General features: G+C 42.4%; 6 non-coding genes across 6 annotated transcripts; all 6 read right to left on the bottom strand.

The window, feature by feature from the left end:
* Positions 1 to 11,324: 11,324 nt before the first annotated feature.
* Positions 11,325 to 11,406, bottom strand: TRNAL-AAG (transfer RNA leucine (anticodon AAG)). The gene has a single exon. It is a non-coding gene; the product is annotated as a tRNA-Leu (tRNA).
* Positions 11,407 to 11,907: 501 nt separating this feature from the next.
* On the bottom strand, positions 11,908 to 11,989 carry TRNAS-GCU (transfer RNA serine (anticodon GCU)). Its single transcript has one exon. It is a non-coding gene; the product is annotated as a tRNA-Ser (tRNA).
* Positions 11,990 to 16,643: 4,654 nt separating this feature from the next.
* TRNAL-AAG (transfer RNA leucine (anticodon AAG)) lies at positions 16,644 to 16,725 on the bottom strand. Its single transcript has one exon. It is a non-coding gene; the product is annotated as a tRNA-Leu (tRNA).
* A 505-nt stretch (positions 16,726 to 17,230) lies between these two features.
* Positions 17,231 to 17,312, bottom strand: TRNAS-GCU (transfer RNA serine (anticodon GCU)). Its single transcript has one exon. It is a non-coding gene; the product is annotated as a tRNA-Ser (tRNA).
* Positions 17,313 to 21,965: 4,653 nt separating this feature from the next.
* On the bottom strand, positions 21,966 to 22,047 carry TRNAL-AAG (transfer RNA leucine (anticodon AAG)). Its single transcript has one exon. It is a non-coding gene; the product is annotated as a tRNA-Leu (tRNA).
* A 505-nt stretch (positions 22,048 to 22,552) lies between these two features.
* TRNAS-GCU (transfer RNA serine (anticodon GCU)) lies at positions 22,553 to 22,633 on the bottom strand. The gene has a single exon. It is a non-coding gene; the product is annotated as a tRNA-Ser (tRNA).
* Positions 22,634 to 24,326: the final 1,693 nt, after the last annotated feature.

Below are 24,326 nucleotides of genomic sequence, written 5' to 3'. Positions count from 1 at the left end.
AGAAACGCAATTAATCAATGCATAGAGAATATTCACTCAGTATTAACACATAATTATTAAGAAGCAACTTAGCAAAGTCTCAGTAGTGCATTGTGAGAAACTGGGGCTGATTGCAGAGGCCCCATAACTTTTTGCCCCCATTTTCCACTTTATGCTGGTGTTTTCCTGACTCTGATGGTGCCCTGGGTACTGCTAACCAGTCCCAGGGCCTGTGCTCTGTGTAAAATGGATATGCAAATTAGGCTAATTATAATTGGCTAAGTAAACCTACCTATAAGTCCCTAGTATATGGTAGGGCATGTAGGTTTAGGGACCACAGCATAGGTGGTGCACACCTAGGTGCATTGCTGAGGTGCCCAGTGTCATTTTAAAAGCAAGCCTGCCTTGCTGGCTGCTTTTAAATTAAAGTTATATGCAAATTCGACTTTGGAATTAAAGGTACTTCCAAAGTCTTAAACTACCTTATTTTTACATATAAGTCACCCCTAAGGTGTGCCCTATGTGCCCCTAGGGCTGGGTGCCATGTAACTATAAGCAGGGACTTTATAAAGATAGATTTATAAGCCCTGGTGAGGTAAAAACAGCCAAATTCGTTTTTCCCTCATTGAAGTAAATGGCCTTCATAGGCTAGAATGGGCAGACTTTATTTAAAATTTTAAAGTCTCCTTAAGTGTTACATACCAAGAATTTGGTATCAAATTGATTGTTATAATAAATCCCACAACTTCCAGTTGTTGGATTTAATATAACTAGTGCAGGTAAAAAGTTTAGACTTTACCTAAAAAGTTGCCAATTTCAGCTCTGCATTGTTTTTGCTGCTGTGCTCTGATTGGCCAGCCTGCAGCAGCTTCTGCCAGGCTACTTTAATGAGGTGTGAAGTGGCCTGACTTCACACAAAGGAATGTGCTTGGGGGAGAGAATCTCCCCTCAGCAGATGGGGAGGCAGGAAGGGGGAGGGCTGCCAAACTGGTCTTCAAAGGCAGAGAAGGACATTTGCAGCACCCAGCAACACCCCCACATCCTGCAACCCCAGACAGCTAGGTGCCCCCTTGATTAGATTAGGAGAGGGCAGGAGAGGGGTGTGTTTATGATTTTTAGCCACACCAGTGGGTGGGCTCAGCCAGATCTCTCCTCCAAAAATCAGATTCATCCATTTTGGATTTTTAGAGACTGTTGCCTTCTGGGATGGATTTTTGCCACACTTCCCAGGAAGTGGTCATCACAGGGGGACGACCCTGTCCCTGATTGGAGAACCAGGGCCCCCCTGCTTTTCACCCAGGAGCAAGGATAAAACTGGCAGACCTGCACCCACGCCTAAGATCCCCACCAAATTTCAAGAAGAAAGAACCACAAGGAGAAGAAGGACTGCCCTGCTGGACCCCTGGCCTGCACCTGGACCCTGCACTCAGAAAGACTGCACCAGCTGCACACTTGGGCTTCACCACAAGAAGGACTTTGCCTGGCTTCCACTGGTTCAAGGAGGGACTCCCTGTTTGCTACAGGTGAAAAATTGCTAACCAGAGTCCCCTGCACCAACTCCTGAAAAAGTGACCAGCTGACCACTGTCCAGTGGCCAAAAAGGAGTCTGCGCCAGGTGCACTCTGGGAGTTGAAGTCCGCACTTCCCAAGGACCATCACAGAACTTCTGGACCCTTGGGGTGAGCTGTGGACCCCAAAAGAACCTTAAAAGAACATCTGGGTGAAGCCCCAGAAGTTTGGAAAAGATTGGAGAAATTTTAGAAAAAAGCTCCATAAAGTGACCGACTCGACGCGGAAATTCTAGCCGGCTTGCCTCAACCGCGACCCGGCCTGACTTCGTGGTTCGTCCCGGTCAAGAAAAACATCCGAAAAAAAGACTAAGTCCGAACGTAAAAAGTTGACCGGGACCTTCCAGCCATCGTATCCGAGAAGGGCTCCACGGACGTCGGATCAAGATCCAGGTTTTCCCCGGTCGAAGGATTTTCATCTCGAAAAAACGACTAAGTCCGAAGGTAGAAATCACCACCGAGGAAACCGACTTCGCGTATCCGGACAAGGGCTCCAGGAGGTCGGATCCAATTGGCAGGTTCGTCCCGGTGAAGAAAAACATCAAAAAAGAGACTAAGTCAGAAGGTAACTTTTTAACCGAGGCCTCCCGCGACTTGTAGCCGAGCAGGGCTCCATCGCGGTCGGCCTGAAATTTGACTTTGCCCCGGTCCTGGTGCAACCAGATGACCCGATTGGCGCTTTTTGTTTCTAAGCGCTAGAAAATAATAATACTTTAAAAATTCATATCTCCGGTTCCCCTGAACCGATTTTAATCGTTTTTGTGTCATTTTAAAGATACAAATATAAGCTATTTTTATAAATTGGTTTTGGATTTTTAAACTGTTTCCTGTGTTTTATTTAATTACTGTTTTGTGATATTTGAATGCTTTACACTTTGTCTCCTAAGTTAAGCCTTGACGCTCGATGCTAAGCTACCAAGGGTAGAGCTGGGATTAATTTACTGAGACCTAACTGTACTTTTGTGGAGGTTTGTGGCTTGTTGCTAGGTGTAGGTACCTACCTGCCCTACCAATAACCCATTTTCCAACATAATTGGAAGCAGCGACGGGATCCTGTACTTGTGTTCAATATCACGTTACAGTTTTAGATAAAACAAATTAAAAATCCTTTAAATTGTCCTAGTGCAAAAATTGTTTTTAATTTTTAATTTTAATTTTTTTTTTTAATTAATTTGGATTAATTTCAATTATTGAATTTTTGTAATTTTTCTAAATTCTTGTTTCCAATTTTTGCAAAAAGCTTTTGTTGACACAAAACTAGGGAACCATGGAGCTTGATCTGGCTAGCCTACCCACACTGACAGTAGTCCAGCTTAGGGGGTTGTGTATTGAGAGGGGGTTGCCTGCAACCCCTGATCTCAGGAAGCAAATCCTGATTAAATCCCTGACAGCATGGGCTGAGGCCCAAGAGGTAGAGACAGAGGAAGCTCCAGAGGAGGAAGAAAAAGAGGAAGATGCTAACTCTAACCACTCAGGGGAGGGAAGGCATCAGACCCCAAGTGAGGGAGAGGAGGAACGGTCCTCAATGGATACAGTCACTAGGGGCAGACCCAAAGCTAGTGGTAGGAAGAGGGTCCTTTCAGGAGGAGAGAACCCATCCATCAGGGAAAGAGAGCTGGAAGCCCAGCTAGCCTACATAGCTTTGGAAGCAGAGAAGCTGGCCCTAGAAAAGAAAAAGTGGGCATACAAAGAAAAAAGAGATGGAAGCAGCGATAAAGAAGCTGAGGTGTCCATGGGTGGGGGAGTTTGCCCCAGATTACCCAAGGGGGTGGTCCCTGCTTATGTAGAGGGGGATGACATAGATAAGTGGCTGGAGGCCCTTGAGAGGGCACTCCAAATGAGAAGGGTTAGGCCTCAATACTGGGGTTCCCTTTTGTGGGAGTTGGTCCCCAACTCAGGGAGGGATAGGCTTCTGACCTTAAGGGGGGAGGAGGCAGATTCATACCCTAGTATGAAGAGGTGCTTAGTCAAGAAGTTTGGTCTGACCCCAGAGCAATATAGAATGAAGTTCAGGGACACCCAGAAGGTTAGTACCCAGTCTTGGGTTGACTTTGTGGACACCTCACTAAAGGCACTAGAGGGCTGGATTATTGGCAACAAAGTAAATACTTATGAGGGGTTATACAATCTGATCATGAGAGAGCACATCTTGACCAATTGTATCCAAGAAAGGTTACGCCAGCATCTAGTGGACTCTAAGCAGACCAACCCTAGAGAGCTAGGGGAGGCAGCTGATGAGTGGTTGAGAACCAGGGTGGTTGTCAAGTCCCAGGGGGGAGACTCCAAGAAGGGGGGGACAGGTCCCCAAAAACCTAAGGAGGGAGGTGGTAAGCCCACCACAGAGACTCCCTCTGTACCCCAGAACCCTAAGAAGGAGGAGAGTAAATCCCACTCCCAATCTGACATGCAGAGACAGGGAGACCCAGGGTTAAAAAAGCTCTTGGACAGTAGGGCTTGCTTTGACTGTCAGCAGACAGGTCACTTCAGAGGAGATGCAGCCTGTCCAAAGAAGGTGGTTAGCACTGGGCTGTCCAGTGTAGCCATAGAGGAGGACTCCTCAGATGATGAAGTCCTCCTAGCATTGTGCTGGGAGACAGGACCAGATGGTAAGCTGGTGATCCCTGAGGGTGGGAGTAAGCACTTCCACCACATTCAAGTGAATGGGATCCCTACCACTGGCCTGAGAGACACCTGTGCCAGTCACACTGTAGTGAGTGACCGGTTAGTGACCCCAGACATGTATGTCCCAGGAAAGACAAAGAAAGTCAGGATAGTCACAGGGGAGGTCACCTCCAAACCTGTAGCCATAGTGCCCCTAGAGAGGGAGGGTATCCTTGACTGGATTAGGGTGGTAGTCAGTGCTGACCTCCCCCTAGATTGTATCCTGGGCAATGACCTCCCAGAGGTGAGTCTGGTCACAGATGGGGTGGTCGCCCAGGGCGCCCCCCCAACCCAAAGTCCTGGGGAGTCAGTCCCTACAGTTAGGAGACAGGGGTCCCCAAGAAAAGGAAAGAAGAAAAGGAAGGGTAGGCCACTCTTAAAGAGAGTTCCAGGGAGCCAAGGGCCCTCTGCCCCAGTAAGGGGGGAGCCCAATGTTGGCACTGGTGAGGCCTCACCTGACCCCAAGGAAGTCCTGAGTAGTCAGGCAGCTGTCCAGATGCAGGGTGTTGCCCCTGCACTGACAGAAGGGAGAGTGGAAGGAGGGTGTCTGCCACAGGAGGTGGTAGCCCCCCACTCAAGACAGCAAGAGGGGTGCCAGGACCCCAAAGATGCCCCTAAAGCAGCTCAGCCACCTGTCAGTGGAGAGCTTAGGATGTGGTTCTGGGTACTGACAGCTGTCAGTAGCCTCTGCTGGGTGCTAGCCTTCCTGGCAGCACTGTACTTGGCCTGGGAGGCAGACCCCAGGGCCAATAGCAAAGTAGGCCCCCTGACCCTATTGGTCATGGTGGGGTTGCTCAAGTGTTGGGTGACCTCTTTGGGTAAGCTAGGTGTTGCCCTAGCAAAGTTTGGAGTAGGGGAGGTGGGCACCTCACTACCCAAGTTGGCAGAGAGAGAGGAGGAAGACCCCCCTAGAGGGAAGTTTCAGTTTGAGTTGGGTCCTTTTACTGTTGGGATGGCTTCACTACCCAGAGGGAGTGACCCTGACAGGAGGATGTAAGGCAGAGTAGGCCCTGCAAAGGGACAGCCAGTTTTCTTCACTGTCTTCCTCGCCTAACAAGCCAGGAAGACTCTCCCAGGGTTGGGCTGAGTCTCCTGGGCGTGTGGGCTGGGGGGGGGTTGTGTGAGAAACTGGGGCTGATTGCAGAGGCCCCATAACTTTTTGCCCCCATTTTCCACTTTATGCTGGTGTTTTCCTGACTCTGATGGTGCCCTGGGTACTGCTAACCAGTCCCAGGGCCTGTGCTCTGTGTAAAATGGATATGCAAATTAGGCTAATTATAATTGGCTAAGTAAACCTACCTATAAGTCCCTAGTATATGGTAGGGCATGTAGGTTTAGGGACCACAGCATAGGTGGTGCACACCTAGGTGCATTGCTGAGGTGCCCAGTGTCATTTTAAAAGCAAGCCTGCCTTGCTGGCTGCTTTTAAATTAAAGTTATATGCAAATTCGACTTTGGAATTAAAGGTACTTCCAAAGTCTTAAACTACCTTATTTTTACATATAAGTCACCCCTAAGGTGTGCCCTATGTGCCCCTAGGGCTGGGTGCCATGTAACTATAAGCAGGGACTTTATAAAAATAGATTTATAAGCCCTGGTGAGGTAAAAACAGCCAAATTTGTTTTTCCCTCATTGAAGTAAATGGCCTTCATAGGCTAGAATGGGCAGACTTTATTTAAAATTTTAAAGTCTCCTTAAGTGTTACATACCAAGAATTTGGTATCAAATTGATTGTTATAATAAATCCCACAACTTCCAGTTGTTGGATTTAATATAACTAGTGCAGGTAAAAAGTTTAGACTTTACCTAAAAAGTTGCCAATTTCAGCTCTGCATTGTTTTTGCTGCTGTGCTCTGATTGGCCAGCCTGCAGCAGCTTCTGCCAGGCTACTTTAATGAGGTGTGAAGTGGCCTGACTTCACACAAAGGAATGTGCTTGGGGGAGAGAATCTCCCCTCAGCAGATGGGGAGGCAGGAAGGGGGAGGGCTGCCAAACTGGTCTTCAAAGGCAGAGAAGGACATTTGCAGCACCCAGCAACACCCCCACATCCTGCAACCCCAGACAGCTAGGTGCCCCCTTGATTAGATTAGGAGAGGGCAGGAGAGGGGTGTGTTTATGATTTTTAGCCACACCAGTGGGTGGGCTCAGCCAGATCTCTCCTCCAAAAATCAGATTCATCCATTTTGGATTTTTAGAGACTGTTGCCTTCTGGGATGGATTTTTGCCACACTTCCCAGGAAGTGGTCATCACAGGGGGACGACCCTGTCCCTGATTGGAGAACCAGGGCCCCCCTGCTTTTCACCCAGGAGCAAGGATAAAACTGGCAGACCTGCACCCACGCCTAAGATCCCCACCAAATTTCAAGAAGAAAGAACTACAAGGAGAAGAAGGACTGCCCTGCTGGACCCCTGGCCTGCACCTGGACCCTGCACTCAGAAAGACTGCACCAGCTGCACACTTGGGCTTCACCACAAGAAGGACTTTGCCTGGCTTCCACTGGTTCAAGGAGGGACTCCCTGTTTGCTACAGGTGAAAAATTGCTAACCAGAGTCCCCTGCACCAACTCCTGAAAAAGTGACCAGCTGACCACTGTCCAGTGGCCAAAAAGGAGTCTGCGCCAGGTGCACTCTGGGAGTTGAAGTCCGCACTTCCCAAGGACCATCACAGAACTTCTGGACCCTTGGGGTGAGCTGTGGACCCCAAAAGAACCTTAAAAGAACTTCTGGGTGAAGCCCCAGAAGTTTGGAAAAGATTGGAGAAATTTTAGAAAAAAGCTCCATAAAGTGACCGACTCGACGCGGAAATTCTAGCAGGCTTGCCTCAACCGCGACCCGGCCTGACTTCGTGGTTCGTCCCGGTCAAGAAAAACATCCGAAAAAAAGACTAAGTCCGAACGTAAAAAGTTGACCGGGACCTTCCAGCCATCGTATCCGAGAAGGGCTCCACGGACGTCGGATCAAGATCCAGGTTTACCCCGGTCGAAGGATTTTCATCTCGAAAAAACGACTAAGTCCGAAGGTAGAAATCACCACCGAGGAAACCGACTTCGCGTATCCGGACAAGGGCTCCAGGAGGTCGGATCCAATTGGCAGGTTCGTCCCGGTGAAGAAAAACATCAAAAAAGAGACTAAGTCAGAAGGTAACTTTTTAACCGAGGCCTCCCGCGACTTGTAGCCGAGCAGGGCTCCATCGCGGTCGGCCTGAAATTTGACTTTGCCCCGGTCCTGGTGCAACCAGATGACCCGATTGGCGCTTTTTGTTTCTAAGCGCTAGAAAATAATAATACTTTAAAAATTCATATCTCCGGTTCCCCTGAACCGATTTTAATCGTTTTTGTGTCATTTTAAAGATACAAATATAAGCTATTTTTATAAATTGGTTTTGGATTTTTAAACTGTTTCCTGTGTTTTATTTAATTACTGTTTTGTGATATTTGAATGCTTTACACTTTGTCTCCTAAGTTAAGCCTTGACGCTCGATGCTAAGCTACCAAGGGTAGAGCTGGGATTAATTTACTGAGACCTAACTGTACTTTTGTGGAGGTTTGTGGCTTGTTGCTAGGTGTAGGTACCTACCTGCCCTACCAATAACCCATTTTCCAACATGCATGGTTCAACAAAGCAAGAACTCAGTCATTTGTCTATTTGCGTCAGATTTTAGTGAACACCTTAAATAACCTCGTATTAGCATCAGCATGTTCGGCTTCATGCAAAACAATTTAGCAAACACAAATTTGGAAAACATCTAACTATGGCCTCTATCAAAGAGCAGTTGGTACCTAGAAAGAAAAGGCAAACAGACAATTACAATTTTCATCAGATAGTTAACCATCCAACGGATCAGCAAACAGCGTCAGTCTTCGTCCTCGGGACATCAGTCGTTTGCATCATCAGCAAAGAAAGGACAGGGCAAAGTATCAGTATGGCATAGCTAAGGAACAAGAACTTCCCTCATATAGAGGAGAAGTAAGTATCAGGTAAGGAATAAGTAAAGGGTGGTTTAGAGTAACAGGGAGAACAAACGGCAAAGTCTCAAACGAAATGGCCTAAATGGCTCAGTAGAATGGCAAAGAATGGCTTGGAGTGGAATGTCCAATAAATGCCTGATTTCTCCTCGGTCATGTGGTTAAATCAAAACTGTCTAATTTACTCCTAATTCCTCAATGGATAATCATTGGTGCATCGCCATCTCTGTCCAATAATCTTCACCAGAGTTTTACACAAACCACAGTTCTCATGTCGTTGATTGGCCCATGTTATTGACGTTTTCATCGGTTGGAATGTCAGGTAAGAAAAGTTAAATTTTACGCTACAGTCAGTAGTTCCATTGTTTTCTCCTACTCCAGGCAGCCTTGCACCTGTTACAAATTACACTGTTGCATTCAGCAAGAATGTCTCCTTGAGCAAGTAGGGTCCCATGAGAAAGAATTTACTACAGCTACACACATCTCTAGCTTCTGGGAAAGTACAGTTTCATGTCCTTCAGGAAAATAGCACATTGCACGTTAGAAAAAGACAGTTTAATATGAGACCAGGCAGCTAGGCACAGACCTTCGCTAAACTAAGGCCTACTGCTTAATGAACAAACTCCTAATACATAACTCCAATTTTGATATGTTAATACAAATTAAAAACATTAGTACATAATTAATTCAGCATTAATAACTTTCATTAGTCTTTGTATACATTGGTAGCCACTCCCCGTGGGCACATTTCAAACGTGTGCATTATTTCTACGTTAACACATTTTTTATGCAGCTTCATTACACAATATATTTTAAGCTTTTCATGTTAATATTAATTTTAAAAGACACACTCCAGCAATCCCTCCTCTGATGACTCTTGTCATCACACAAATCTTCCCTACTAATTTTACATACTAAAATTCCCTCATATCAATCTCTTCCCTTCTTGGTTTCCCCTTTGATCTTGCCCTTAATAATTTTTCCCTTTGTTTTTCTTCCCTCCTCCTATTACTTTTCGCCATCTTCAATTTTATTCTTTTACTAATTTTACATGCCACCCATGATCCAAATAAGCAATCTATAACAATCAATATCCCCTGTATTATTTTAGACAATATCCCATGCCAAATGTTACTAATCCAATTTCCCACTGAAGCAAATCCTTTCCCAACCTTTTTCCAAACACCTGGTTCTTTCAAATCCTTCAAGTCCGTACTATCCCTAGTCAAGTTAGTAAGCATACTTCTAATCTCATTGCTATTATCTGGTGTGTAAGCGCAACAATTACACCCATTGAGCAATCTACAAACTCTGCCATTTTTCACTAAAAGAATGTCTAAAGCAAGCCTGTTTTGAAGAGTCATAGCCCCCTCCGCAGCAAGTTCAGTATCCATCAGGAGTATAGCCCCTGAAAAGTTTGTCAGCATGTTATCCTCAATAGTAGACAACTTTTGAATCTTTATGGAGTTCATAATAACTCCCACTGAAGAAATTATCTTCCCAAATATGTCTCCTACTACACCAGCAGTAGTCTCTTTCTTATGTCTAGTACGATGTAATTCAGACAATTTTGGTAACCTTTTCAAATCGTCAAGTTGATATATCTTTGGGAAAACTATCCCCAAATAACATGTCCCATACTATCCCTTTGGAAGACGGTAATAAGCATTAAGTCCACATATATAATAAATCCCGGGGATTGCTGGATCCTGTCCATTTAACATGAACGTCCATTTACTCTGAAACAAAAACACACGCTTACATTCACTCATTCCCACAAACACATTGTCATAGTATGATTTGGTCTTGGATATGCAAAGCTTTCCTACATGTAGTGCGTCTAAAGCTAACTTCCCTTGTTCTCTAATTGCACTATAACCGTCACTACTAGCAAAGGCCCGTTGCTGTAATCCTTTCTCTAGTTTACCCTTCAATGCCCTTCTTCTCTCTTCCGTGTGATCTAAAAAGCTTTTCTCTACAGGTGTAAGCAAACATGTCAAATTATTGTGGTGTGCATAAGATGTACTAATTGTTAATGTCGCCTGAAAGAATCCTTTAACTAACTTTATGCTATAGTACTTAGCTACCCCACTCACATCCTCTATGATAGGCACATTACAAAACACAAGATCATGATTTGAGTAAAAATATTGAATCTCTTCCTGGTTATAGAATCTTGTTAGTAACAGACTACAACGTATCCCATGTGTTAATGACAGTCTATGATAGGTAACCCCCTCTTGTACCGAAACAGGAATCTGTGTACACACAAAACAATCTTTTGCATCCATTGTGTCAACATACTCACTCAGCAAGCGATAGAAAACATCAGTGGATAGTTCCCCTTTCGAGTTAGTTCCCTCATGCAAGTATCTTGTATCCAGCTCAAACCTCTCCCAGGCTGTTAGTGCAGTGGTAGTCTCAGGAATTGTAGCATTGTTAGTCCCACTTTTATCCATTAGTGTCATACTCACAACCACGACCCTAATGAATATTTATTACATGAACCTTTTTTGCAAAAGTATTTGGTTCAAGTAAACTTAAAGTGTTGGGATTCAAGCCCACGGCTCTAGAGAGACTGGAGCCTAAATCTAGCCAGTTTAGCCTGCTCAGCCACGCTACCTCACATCTACAAGCTCACAACTATAGTAACTTGGCCAAACACTGTGGACACCCGCTGTGGTGACCTGGCTATGCAGGGTAACCCAGCATTCACTGACAGTTGAGCGAGTTACAGGTGAAAAGCAAAGTATAATAACTGTCTGCATATAATATATGTCTTTCCTTATTTATTCTTCTTCCCCATTGTATGTTTGCTCTCTGCTTTAGAAACGCGAGCTGTCATCACTGCAAGGAAACGTGTCACACAGCGTTCTACTGTTTACACTCACTGAACTTTCAGCATCACAGTGACCCCTCTCGTCGCCTCTATAGTTAGACTTCAAGACAGCTGGTTTGTTTACCGATACAATTCTTGTCACCTTAGGTTGTGGTTTTTTAAAATAAGAAGGCTCGGTCCCACTGTCTGGCTACCCTTATATATATACGTCACCACTTTACATAGTCTCACCTCTCGCTATGTGGATCGTAGGTGCAGAAGGCAGAGTGAGACACTGATGCAGACAAAATACGTTTGTGAGTTGAAAAATACTGGCAGCGGTGGGATTCGAACCCACGCCTCCAAAGAGACTGGAGCCTTCATCCAGCGCCTTAGACCGCTCGGCCACACTACCCTGTGCAAACCTGTTTCTGTAAGCTTTCTGAAGTGAGATCTTCTGTTGTATAGGGGAGTTGGAGAATAAGTATAGCCTGTGAAGTGATCCTAGGAAAGTCAACGCCAACAGCAGCAGGCACGTGATACATTCAGTAGGTCAGGATTGGCCCCGGGCCATGGGAGGTGTCAGGGAGCGCCAGTCCTGAGAGTCCGTAGGAAGACAACCCTTACATTGGCGTCCCGCACGCGCTGCTTCTCTTTCTTTAAGGATAAGGAATCAAACTATCTACGTCCCTCAACTTACCAACCCTCCACCTCAGGAAAGATTTTGTGATTCATGAGCAGAACCCGGCTGGCGCTGTTTACAGTAATGCCTAAGCACAGTACTCAACTGAGCGGTGTTTCCAAACTGAGCCGTTGTACTGCCGGAAATACCATGGGATATGTCATTTAACTTTCACATAAAATAGGGTTAACCCAGCCCTACCACATACTAAAAACTAAAGACGGAACAATAAACCGACGAGGATGGGATTCGAACCCACGCGTGCAGAGCACAATGGATTAGCAGTCCATCACCTTAACCACTCGGCCACCTCGTCTTCAAAACACCATCTTTCAGGAGAACAAAATATGGTAGCCAAAATGTGTTCTATTAGGTGATAGTTGTCTAAACATAATAAAGAGCATATATTTACAGATTGTTATGGTAACTTGTTGTCTTCAGCTTTGCTCTATACGACCTTGTTGTCCATCCCTACATCAGCTTGAATTTATATGTTAAATGTAATGTAATCATGAAAATTACACTTTCCAAACGTGTTCTATCCATATGTGATGTACTATCACACTACCCTCAAATGAGCTAAGATTGCTTTAATTCAGTTGTACGTGGATTTAAAGTGCAATATCATTCAAATATTGTACTGGAATGGCGCTTTCGAGTCTCTAGGTGTCAGTTATTGGTGGTGTACTTACATGTCAACATTAGGCAGCAAATAGTACACAATTAAGAAAAACTGCCTTCCCATTTAATGTGCATTGTTCTGCAAAAAGTTTTTAGTAGGAGAAAGTAAAACTTAGTTTATAAAACCACCTAAACTGGGAGTATTGCCGCTACAGCTATGACACTTCAGTTTAAAAACGTACGTGCATCAACAAGAAATATTTTTGCGCTAAATAAATTGCTGTCCGACTACTCACGTAATGCATAAAACTGAGGCAGTCGTAATTACAATACATTGAAGTAATATTTTGGTAGTTTTTGTTGACGATGACTCCGCAGCAAGCGATCAGATTACTTTTTATTAGTGAAGGCACGTCAGAGCCTTGATAAGTTAACTTACAAGGAGACACGCCTAGGTCGATGAACCTTTTAGACCAGGTTCGGGGACTTCCCAGTACGAGATGTCTTTTAGCATCGCAAATCAATAGATCAATATCTCAACAACAATCGCAATAACTAATCAGCATGCTAATCAATAACCTTTAATGAGAGTCAATAAAGTGAACACACCATGATCTTTCAGTCATGAATAACCACACCAATTTAGTTAAGTGTTAGGATATTTATTTCCCTACTGGTTACAATCTAAAGTCATTTCTGTTCATCTCATCAGCAATTCATCTCATTAGTAACTCTTCAGATTTGCAATTAGAAACGCAATTAATCAATGCATAGAGAATATTCACTCAGTATTAACACATAATTATTAAGAAGCAACTTAGCAAAGTCTCAGTAGTGCATGGTTCAACAAAGCAAGAACTCAGTCATTTGTCTATTTGCGTCAGATTTTAGTGAACACCTTAAATAACCTCGTATTAGCATCAGCATGTTGGGCTTCATGCAAAACAATTTAGCAAACACAAATTTGGAAAACATCTAACTATGGCCTCTATCAAAGAGCAGTTGGTACCTAGAAAGAAAAGGCAAACAGACAATTACAATTTTCATCAGATAGTTACCCATCCAACGGATCAGCAAACAGCGTCAGTCTTCGTCCTCGGGACATCAGTCGTTTGCATCATCAGCAAAGAAAGGACAGGGCAAAGTATCAGTATGGCATAGCTAAGGAACAAGAACTTCCCTCATATAGAGGAGAAGTAAGTATCAGGTAAGGAATAAGTAAAGGGTGGTTTAGAGTAACAGGGCGAACAAACGGCAAAGTCTCAAACGAAATGGCCTAAATGGCTCAGTAGAATGGCAAAGAATGGCTTGGAGTGGAATGTCCAATAAATGCCTGATTTCTCCTCGGGTCATGTGGTTAAATCAAAACTGTCTAATTTACTCCTAATTCCTCAATGGATAATCATTGGTGCATCGCCATCTCTGTCCAATAATCTTCACCAGAGTTTTACACAAACCACAGTTCTCATGTCGTTGATTGGCCCATGTTATTGAAGTTTTCATCAGTTGGAATGTCAGGTGAGAAAAGTTACACTTTACTCTACAGTCAGTAGTTCCATTGTTTTCTCCTACTCCAGGCAGCCTTGCACCTGTTACAAATTACACTGTTGCATTCAGCAAGAATGTCTCCTTGAGCAAGTAGGGTCCCATGAGAAAGAATTTACTACAGCTACACACATCTCTAGCTTCTGGGAAAGTACAGTTTCATGTCCTTCAGGAAAATAGCACATTGCACGTTAGAAAAAGACAGTTTAATATGAGACCAGGCAGCTAGGCACAGACCTTCGCTAAACTAAGACCTACTGCTTAATTAACAAACTCCTAATACATAACTCCAATTTTGATATGTTAATACAAATTAAAAACATTAGTACATAATTAATGCAGCATTAATAACTTTCATTAGTCTTCGTATACATTGGTAGCCACTCCCCGTGGGCACATTTCAAACGTGTGCATTATTTCTACGTTAACACATTTTTTATGCAGCTTCATTACACAATATATTGTAAGCTTTTCATGTTAATATTAATTTTAAAAGACACACTCCAGCAATCCCTCCTCTGATGACTCTTGTCATCACACAAATCTTCCCTACTAATTTTACATACTAAAATTCCCTCATATCAATCTCTTCCCTTCTTGGTTTCCCCTTTGATCTTGCCCTGAATAATTTTTCCCTTTGTTTTTCTTCCCTCCTCCTATTATTTGTCGCCATCTTCAATTTCATTCTTTTACTAATTTTACATGCCACCCATGATCCAAATAAGCAATCTATAACAATCAATATCCCCTGTATTATTTTAGACAATATTCCATGCCAAATGTTACTAATCCAATTTCCCACTGAAGCAAATCCTTTCCCAACCTTTTTCCAAAGACCTGGTTCTTTCAAATCCTTCAAGTCCGTACTATCCCTAGTCAAGTTAGTAAGCATACTTCTAATCTCATTACTATTATCTGGTATGTAAGCGCAACAATTACACCCATTGAGCAATCTACAAACTCTGCCATTTTTCACTAAAAGAATGTCTAAAGCAAGCCTGTTTTGAAGAGTCATAGCCACCTCCGCAGCAAGTTCAGTATCCATCAGGAGTATAGCCCCTGAAAAGTTTGTCAGCATGTTATCCTCAATAGTAGACAACTTTTGAATCTTTATGGAGTTCATAATAACTCCCACTGAAGAAATTATCGTCCCAAATATGTCTCCTACTACACCAGCAGCAATCTCTTTCTTATGTCTAGTACGATGTAATTCAGACAATTTTGGTAAGCTTTTCAAATCATCAAGTTGATATATCTTTGGGAAAACTATCCCCAAATAACATGTCCCATACTATCCCTTTGGAAGACGGTAATAAGCATTAAGTCCACATATATAATAAATCCCGGGGATTGCTGGATCCTGTCCATTTAACATGAACGTCCATTTACTCTGAAACAAAAAAACACGCTTACATTCACTCATTCCCACAAACACATTGTCATAGTATGATTTGGTCTTGGATTTGCAAAGCTTTCCTACATGTAGTGCGTCTAAAGCTAACTTCCCTTGTTCTCTAATTGCACTATAACCGTCACTACTAGCAAAGGCCCGTTGCTGTAATCCTTTCTCTAGTTTACCCTTCAATGCCCTTCTTCTCTCTTCCGTGTGATCTAAAAAGCTTTTCTCTACAGGTGTAAGCAAACATGTCAAATTATTGTGGTGTGCATAAGATGTACTAATTGTTAATGTCGCCTGAAAGAATCCTTTAACTAACTTTATGCTATAGTACTTAGCTACCCCACTCACATCCTCTATGATAGGCACATTAGAAAACACAAGATCATGATTTGAGTAAAAATATTGAATCTCTTCCTGGTTATAGAATCTTGTTAGTAACAGACTACAACGTATCCCATATGTTAATGACAGTCTATGATAGGTAACCCCCTCTTGTACCGAAACAGGAATCTGTGTACACACAAAACAATCCTTTGCATCCATTGTGTCAACATACTCACTCAGCAAGCGATAGAAAACATCAGTGGATAGTTCCCCTTTCGAGTTAGTTCCCTCATGCAAGTATCTTGTATCCAGTTCAAACCTCTCCCAGGCTGTTAGTGCAGTGGTAGTCTCAGGAATGGTAGCATTGTTAGTCCCACTTTTATCCATTAGTGTCATACTCACAACCACGACCCTAATGAATATTTATTACATGAACCTTTTTTGCAAAAGTATTTGGTTCAAGTAAACTTAAAGTGTTGGGATTCAAGCCCACGGCTCCAGAGAGACTGGAGCCTAAATATAGCCAGTTTAGCCTGCTCAGCCACACTACCTCACATCTACAAGCTCACAACTATAGTAACTTGGCCAAACACTGTGGACACCCGCTGTGGTGACCTGGCTATGCAGGGTAACGCAGCATTCACCGACAGTTGAGCGAGTTACAGGTGAAAAGCAAAGTATAATAACTGTCTGCATATAATATATGTCTTTCCTTATTTATTCTTCTTCCCCATTGTATGTTTGCTCTCTGCTTTAGAAACGCGAGCTGTCATCACTGCAAGGAAACGTATCACACAGCGTTCTACTGTTTACACTCACTGAACTTTCAGCATCACAGTGACCCCTCTCGTTGCCTCTATAGTTAGACTTCAAGACAGCTGGTTTGTTTACCGATACAATTCTTGTCACCTTAGGTTGTGGTTTTTTAAAATAAGAAGGCTCGGTCCCACTGTCTGGCTACCCTTATATATATACGTCACCACTTTACATAGTCTCACCTCTCGCTATGTGGATCGTAGGTACAGAAGACAGAGAGTGAGACACTGATGCAGACAAAATACGTTTGTGAGTTGAAAAATACTGGCAGCGGTGGGATTCGAACCCACGCCTCCAAAGAGACTGGAGCCTTAATCCAGCGCCTTAGACCGCTCGGCCACTCTACCCTGTGCAAACATGTTTCTGTAAGCTTTCTGAAGTGAGATGTTCTGTTGTATAGGGGAGTTGGAGAATAAGGGTGTATAGCCTGTGAAGTGATTCTAGGAAAGTCAACGCCAACAGCAGCAGGCACGTGATACATTCAGTAGGTCAGGATTGGCCCCGGGCCATGGGAGGTGTCAGGGAGCGCCAGTCCTGAGAGTCCGTAGGAAGACAACACTTACGTTGGCGTCCCACACACGCTGCTTCTCTTTCTTTAAGGATAAGGAATCAAACTATCTACGTCCCTCAACTTACCAACCCTCCGCCTCAGGAAAGATTTCGTGATTCATGAGCAGAACCCGGCTGGCGCTGTTTACAGTAATGCCTAAGCACAGTACTCAACTGAGCAGTGTTTCCAAACTGAGCCGTTGTACTGCCGGAAATACCATGGGATATGTCATTTAACTTTTACATAAAATAGGGTTAACCCAGCCCTACCACATACTAAAAACTAAAGCTGGAACAATAAACCGACGAGGATGGGATTTGAACCCACGCGTGCAGAGCACAATGGATTAGCACTTCATCGCCTTAACCACTCGGCCACCTCGTCTCCAAAACACCATGTTTCAGGAGTACAAAATATGGTAGCCAAAATGTGTTCTATTAGGTGATAGTTGTCTAAACATAATAAAGAGCATATATTTACAGATTGTTATGGTAACTTGTTGTCTTCAGCTTTGCTCTATACGACCTGGTTGTCCATCCCTACTTCAGCTTGAATTTATATGTTAAACGTAATGTAATCATGAAAATTACATTTTCCAAACGTGTTCTATCCATATGTGATGTACTATCACACTACCCTCAAGTGAGCTAAGATTGCTTTAATTCAGTTGTACGTGGATTTAAAGTGCAATATCATACAAATATTGTACTGGTATGGCGCTTTCGAGTCTCTAGGTGTCAGTTATTGGTGGTGTGCTTACATGTCAACATTAGGCTGCAAATAGTACACAATTAAGGAAAACTGCCTTCCCATTTAATGTGCATTGTTCTGCAAAAAGTTTTAAGTAGGAGAAAGTAAAACTTAGTTTATAAAACCACCTAAACTGGGAGTATTGCCGCTACAGCTATGACACTTCAGTTTAAAAACGTACGTGCATCAACAAGAAATATTTTTGCGCTAAATAAATTGCTGTCCGACTACTCATGTAATGCATAAAACTGAGGCAGTCGTAATTACAATACATTGAAGTAATATTTTGGTAGTTTTTGTTGACGTTGACTCCGCAGCAAGCGATCAGATTACTTTTTATTAGTGAAGGCACGTCAGAGCCTTGATAATAAACTTACAAGGAGACACGCCTAGGTCGATGAACCTTTTAGACCAGGTTCGGGGACTTCCCAGTACGAGATGCCTTTTGGCATCACAAATCAATAGATCAATATCTCAACAACAATCGCAATAACTAATCAGCATGCTAATCAATAACCTTTAATGAGAGTCAATAAAGTGAACACACCATGATCTTTCAGTCATGAATAACCACACCAATTTAGTTAAGTGTTAGGATATTTATTTCCCTACTGGTTACAATCTAAAGTCATTTCTGTTCATCTCATCAGCAATTCATCTCATTAGTAACTCTTCAGATTTGCAATTAGAAACGCAATTAATCAATGCATAGAGAATATTCACTCAGTATTAACACATAATTATTAAGAAGCAACTTAGCAAAGTCTCAGTAGTGCATGGTTCAACAAAGCAAGAACTCAGTCATTTGTCTATTTGCGTCAGATTTTAGTGAACACCTTAAATAACCTCGTATTAGCATCAGCATGTTGGGCTTCATGCAAAACAATTTAGCAAACACAAATTTGGAAAACATCTAACTATGGCCTCTATCAAAGAGCAGTTGGTACCTAGAAAGAAAAGGCAAAGAGACAATTACAATTTTCATCAGATAGTTACCCATCCAACGGATCAGCAAACAGCGTCAGTCTTCGTCCTCGGGACATCAGTCGTTTGCATCATCAGCAAAGAAAGGACAGGGCAAAGTATCAGTATGGCATAGCTAAGGAACAAGAACTTCCCTCATATAGAGGAGAAGTAAGTATCAGGTAAGGAATAAGTAAAGGGTGGTTTAGAGTAACAGGGCGAACAAACGGCAAAGTCTCAAACGAAATGGCCTAAATGGCTCAGTAGAATGGCAAAGAATGGCTTGGAGTGGAATGTCCAATAAATGCCTGATTTCTCCTCGGGTCATGTGGTTAAATCAAAACTGTCTAATTTACTCCTAATTCCTCAATGGATAATCATTGGTGCATCGCCATCTCTGTCCAATAATCTTCACCAGAGTTTTACACAAACCACAGTTCTCATGTCGTTGATTGGCCCATGTTATTGAAGTTTTCATCGGTTGGAATGTCAGGTGAGAAAAGTTACACTTTACTCTACAGTCAGTAGTTCCATTGTTTTCTCCTACTCCAGGCAGCCTTGCACCTGTTACAAATTACACTGTTGCATTCAGCAAGAATGTCTCCTTGAGCAAGTAGGGTCCCATGAGAAAGAATTTACTACAGCTACACACATCTCTAGCTTCTGGGAAAGTACAGTTTCATGTCCTTCAGGAAAATAGCACATTGCACGTTAGAAAAAGACAGTTTAATATGAGACCAGGCAGCTAGGCACAGACCTTCGCTAAACTAAGACCTACTGCTTAATAAACAAACTCCTAATACATAACTCCAATTTTGATATGTTAATACAAATTAAAAACATTAGTACATAATTAATGCAGCATTAATAACTTTCATTAGTCTTCGTATACATTGGTAGCCACTCCCCGTGGGCACATTTCAAACGTGTGCATTATTTCTACGTTAACACATTTTTTATGCAGCTTCATTACACAATATATTGTAAGCTTTTCATGTTAATATTAATTTTAAAAGACACACTCCAGCAATCCCTCCTCTGATGACTCTTGTCATCACACAAATCTTCCCTACTAATTTTACATACTAAAATTCCCTCATATCAATCTCTTCCCTTCTTGGTTTCCCCTTTGATCTTGCCCTGAATAATTTTTCCCTTTGTTTTTCTTCCCTCCTCCTATTATTTGTCGCCATCTTCAATTTTATTCTTTTACTAATTTTACATGCCACCCATGATCCAAATAAGCAATCTATAACAATCAATATCCCCTGTATTATTTTAGACAATATTCCATGCCAAATGTTACTAATCCAATTTCCCACTGAAGCAAATCCTTTCCCAACCTTTTTCCAAAGACCTGGTTCTTTCAAATCCTTCAAGTCCGTACTATCCCTAGTCAAGTTAGTAAGCATACTTGTAATCTCATTACTATTATCTGGTATGTAAGCGCAACAATTACACCCATTGAGCAATCTACAAACTCTGCCATTTTTCACTAAAAGAATGTCTAAAGCAAGCCTGTTTTGAAGAGTCATAGCCACCTCCGCAGCAAGTTCAGTATCCATCAGGAGTATAGCCCCTGAAAAGTTTGTCAGCATGTTATCCTCAATAGTAGACAACTTTTGAATCTTTATGGAGTTCATAATAACTCCCACTGAAGAAATTATCGTCCCAAATATGTCTCCTACTACACCAGCAGCAATCTCTTTCTTATGTCTAGTACGATGTAATTCAGACAATTTTGGTAAGCTTTTCAAATCATCAAGTTGATATATCTTTGGGAAAACTATCCCCAAATAACATGTCCCATACTATCCCTTTGGAAGACGGTAATAAGCATTAAGTCCACATATATAATAAATCCCGGGGATTGCTGGATCCTGTCCATTTAACATGAACGTCCATTTACTCTGAAACAAAAAAACACGCTTACATTCACTCATTCCCACAAACACATTGTCATAGTATGATTTGGTCTTGGATATGCAAAGCTTTCCTACATGTAGTGCGTCTAAAGCTAACTTCCCTTGTTCTATAATTGCACTATAACCGTCACTACTAGCAAAGGCCCGTTGCTGTAATCCTTTCTCTAGTTTACCCTTCAATGCCCTTCTTCTCTCTTCCGTGTGATCTAAAAAGCTTTTCTCTACAGGTGTAAGCAAACATGTCAAATTATTGTGGTGTGCATAAGATGTACTAATTGTTAATGTCGCCTGAAAGAATCCTTTAACTAACTTTATGCTATAGTACTTAGCTACCCCACTCACATCCTCTATGATAGGCACATTAGAAAACACAAGATCATGATTTGAGTAAAAATATTGAATCTCTTCCTGGTTATAGAATCTTGTTAGTAACAGACTACAACGTATCCCATATGTTAATGACAGTCTATGATAGGTAACCCCCTCTTGTACCGAAACAGGAATCTGTGTACACACAAAACAATCTTTTGCATCCATTGTGTCAACATACTCACTCAGCAAGCGATAGAAAACATCAGTGGATAGTTCCCCTTTCGAGTTAGTTCCCTCATGCAAGTATCTTGTATCCAGTTCAAACCTCTCCCAGGCTGTTAGTGCAGTGGTAGTCTCAGGAATGGTAGCATTGTTAGTCCCACTTTTATCCATTAGTGTCATACTCACAACCACGACCCTAATGAATATTTATTACATGAACCTTTTTTGCAAAAGTATTTGGTTCAAGTAAACTTAAAGTGTTGGGATTCAAGCCCACGGCTCCAGAGAGACGGGAGCCTAAATCTAGCCAGTTTAGCCTGCTCAGCCACGCTACCTCACATCTACAAGCTCACAACTATAGTAACTTGGCCAAACACTGTGGACACCCGCTGTGGTGACCTGGCTATGCAGGGTAACGCAGCATTCACCGACAGTTGAGCGAGTTACAGGTGAAAAGCAAAGTATAATAACTGTCTGCATATAATATATGTCTTTCCTTATTTATTCTTCTTCCCCATTGTATGTTTGCTCTCTGCTTTAGAAACGCGAGCTGTCATCACTGCAAGGAAACGTATCACACAGCGTTCTACTGTTTACACTCACTGAACTTTCAGCATCACAGTGACCCCTCTCGTCGCCTCTATAGTTAGACTTCAAGACAGCTGGTTTGTTTACCGATACAATTCTTGTCACCTTAGGTTGTGGTTTTTTAAAATAAGAAGGCTCGGTCCCACTGTCTGGCTACCCTTATATATATACGTCACCACTTTACATAGTCTCACCTCTCGCTATGTGGATCGTAGGTGCAGAAGACAGAGAGAGAGACACTGATGCAGACAAAATACGTTTGTGAGTTGAAAAATACTGGCAGCGGTGGGATTCGAACCCACGCCTCCAAAGAGACTGGAGCCTTAATCCAGCACCTTAGACCGCTCGGCCACTCTACCCTGTGCAAACATGTTTCTGTAAGCTTTCTGAAGTGAGATGTTCTGTTGTATAGGGGAGTTGGAGAATAAGGGTGTATAGCCTGTGAAGTGATTCTAGGAAAGTCAACGCCAACAGCAGCAGGCACGTGATACATTCAGTAGGTCAGGATTGGCCCCGGGCCATGGGAGGTGTCAGGGAGCGCCAGTCCTGAGAGTCCGTAGGAAGACAACACTTACGTTGGCGTCCCACACACGCTGCTTCTCTTTCTTTAAGGATAAGGAATCAAACTATCTACGTCCCTCAACTTACCAACCCTCCGCCTCAGGAAAGATTTTGTGATTCATGAGCAGAACCCGGCTGGCGCTGTTTACAGTAATGCCTAAGCACAATACTCAACTGAGCAGTGTTTCCAAACTGAGCCGTTGTACTGCCGGAAATACAATGGGATATGTCATTTAACTTTTACATAAAATAGGGTTAACCCAGCCCTACCACATACTAAAAACTAAAGCTGGAACAATAAACCGACGAGATGGGATTTGAACCCACGCGTGCAGAGCACAATGGATTAGCACTCCATCGCCTTAACCACTCGGCCACCTCGTCTTCAAAACACCATGTTTCAGGAGTACAAAATATGGTAGCCAAAATGGTTCTATTAGGTGATAGTTGTCTAAACATAATAAAGAGCATATATTTACAGATTGTTATGGTAACTTGTTGTCTTCAGCTTTGCTCTATACGACCTTGTTGTCCATCCCTACTTCAGCTTGAATTTATATGTTAAACGTAATGTAATCATGAAAATTACATTTTCCAAACGTGTTCTATCCATATGTGATGTACTATCACACTACCCTCAAGTGAGCTAAGATTGCTTTAATTCAGTTGTACGTGGATTTAAAGTGCAATATCATACAAATATTGTACTGGTATGGCGCTTTCGAGTCTCTAGGTGTCAGTTATTGGTGGTGTGCTTACATGTCAACATTAGGCTGCAAATAGTACACAATTAAGGAAAACTGCCTTCCCATTTAATGTGCATTGTTCTGCAAAAAGTTTTAAGTAGGAGAAAGTAAAACTTAGTTTATAAAACCACCTAAACTGGGAGTATTGCCGCTACAGCTATGACACTACAGTTTAAAAACGTACGTGCATCAACAAGAAATATTTTTGCGCTAAATAAATTGCTGTCCGACTACTCATGTAATGCATAAAACTGAGGCAGTCGTAATTACAATACATTGAAGTAATATTTTGGTAGTTTTTGTTGACGATGACTCCGCAGCAAGCGATCAGATTACTTTTTATTAGTGAAGGCACGTCAGAGCCTTGATAGTAAACTTACAAGGAGACACGCCTAGGTCGATGAACCTTTTAGACCAGGTTCGGGGACTTCCCAGTACGAGATGCCTTTTGGCATCACAAATCAATAGATCAATATCTCAACAACAATCGCAATAACTAATCAGCATGCTAATCAATAACCTTTAATGAGAGTCAATAAAGTGAACACACCATGATCTTTCAGTCATGAATAACCACACCAATTTAGTTAAGTGTTAGGATATTTATTTCCCTACTGGTTACAATCTAAAGTCATTTCTGTTCATCTCATCAGCAATTCATCTCATTAGTAACTCTTCAGATTTGCAATTAGAAACGCAATTAATCAATGCATAGAGAATATTCACTCAGTATTAACACATAATTATTAAGAAGCAACTTAGCAAAGTCTCAGTAGTGCATGGTTCAACAAAGCAAGAACTCAGTCATTTGTCTATTTGCGTCAGATTTTAGTGAACACCTTAAATAACCTCGTATTAGCATCAGCATGTTGGGCTTCATGCAAAACAATTTAGCAAACACAAATTTGGAAAACATCTAACTATGGCCTCTATCAAAGAGCAGTTGGTACCTAGAAAGAAAAGGCAAACAGACAATTACAATTTTCATCAGATAGTTACCCATCCAACGGATCAGCAAACAGCGTCAGTCTTCGTCCTCGGGACATCAGTCGTTTGCATCATCAGCAAAGAAAGGACAGGGCAAAGTATCAGTATGGCATAGCTAAGGAACAAGAACTTCCCTCATATAGAGGAGAAGTAAGTATCAGGTAAGGAATAAGTAAAGGGTGGTTTAGAGTAACAGGGCGAACAAACGGCAAAGTCTCAAACGAAATGGCCTAAATGGCTCAGTAGAATGGCAAAGAATGGCTTGGAGTGGAATGTCCAATAAATGCCTGATTTCTCCTCGGGTCATGTGGTTAAATCAAAACTGTCTAATTTACTCCTAATTC

This window comes from Pleurodeles waltl, chromosome 12, assembly GCF_031143425.1.
Source record: "Pleurodeles waltl isolate 20211129_DDA chromosome 12, aPleWal1.hap1.20221129, whole genome shotgun sequence".
NCBI classification, from domain to species: domain Eukaryota; kingdom Metazoa; phylum Chordata; class Amphibia; order Caudata; family Salamandridae; genus Pleurodeles; species Pleurodeles waltl.
This window is presented reverse-complemented; position numbering and strand designations above follow the sequence as displayed.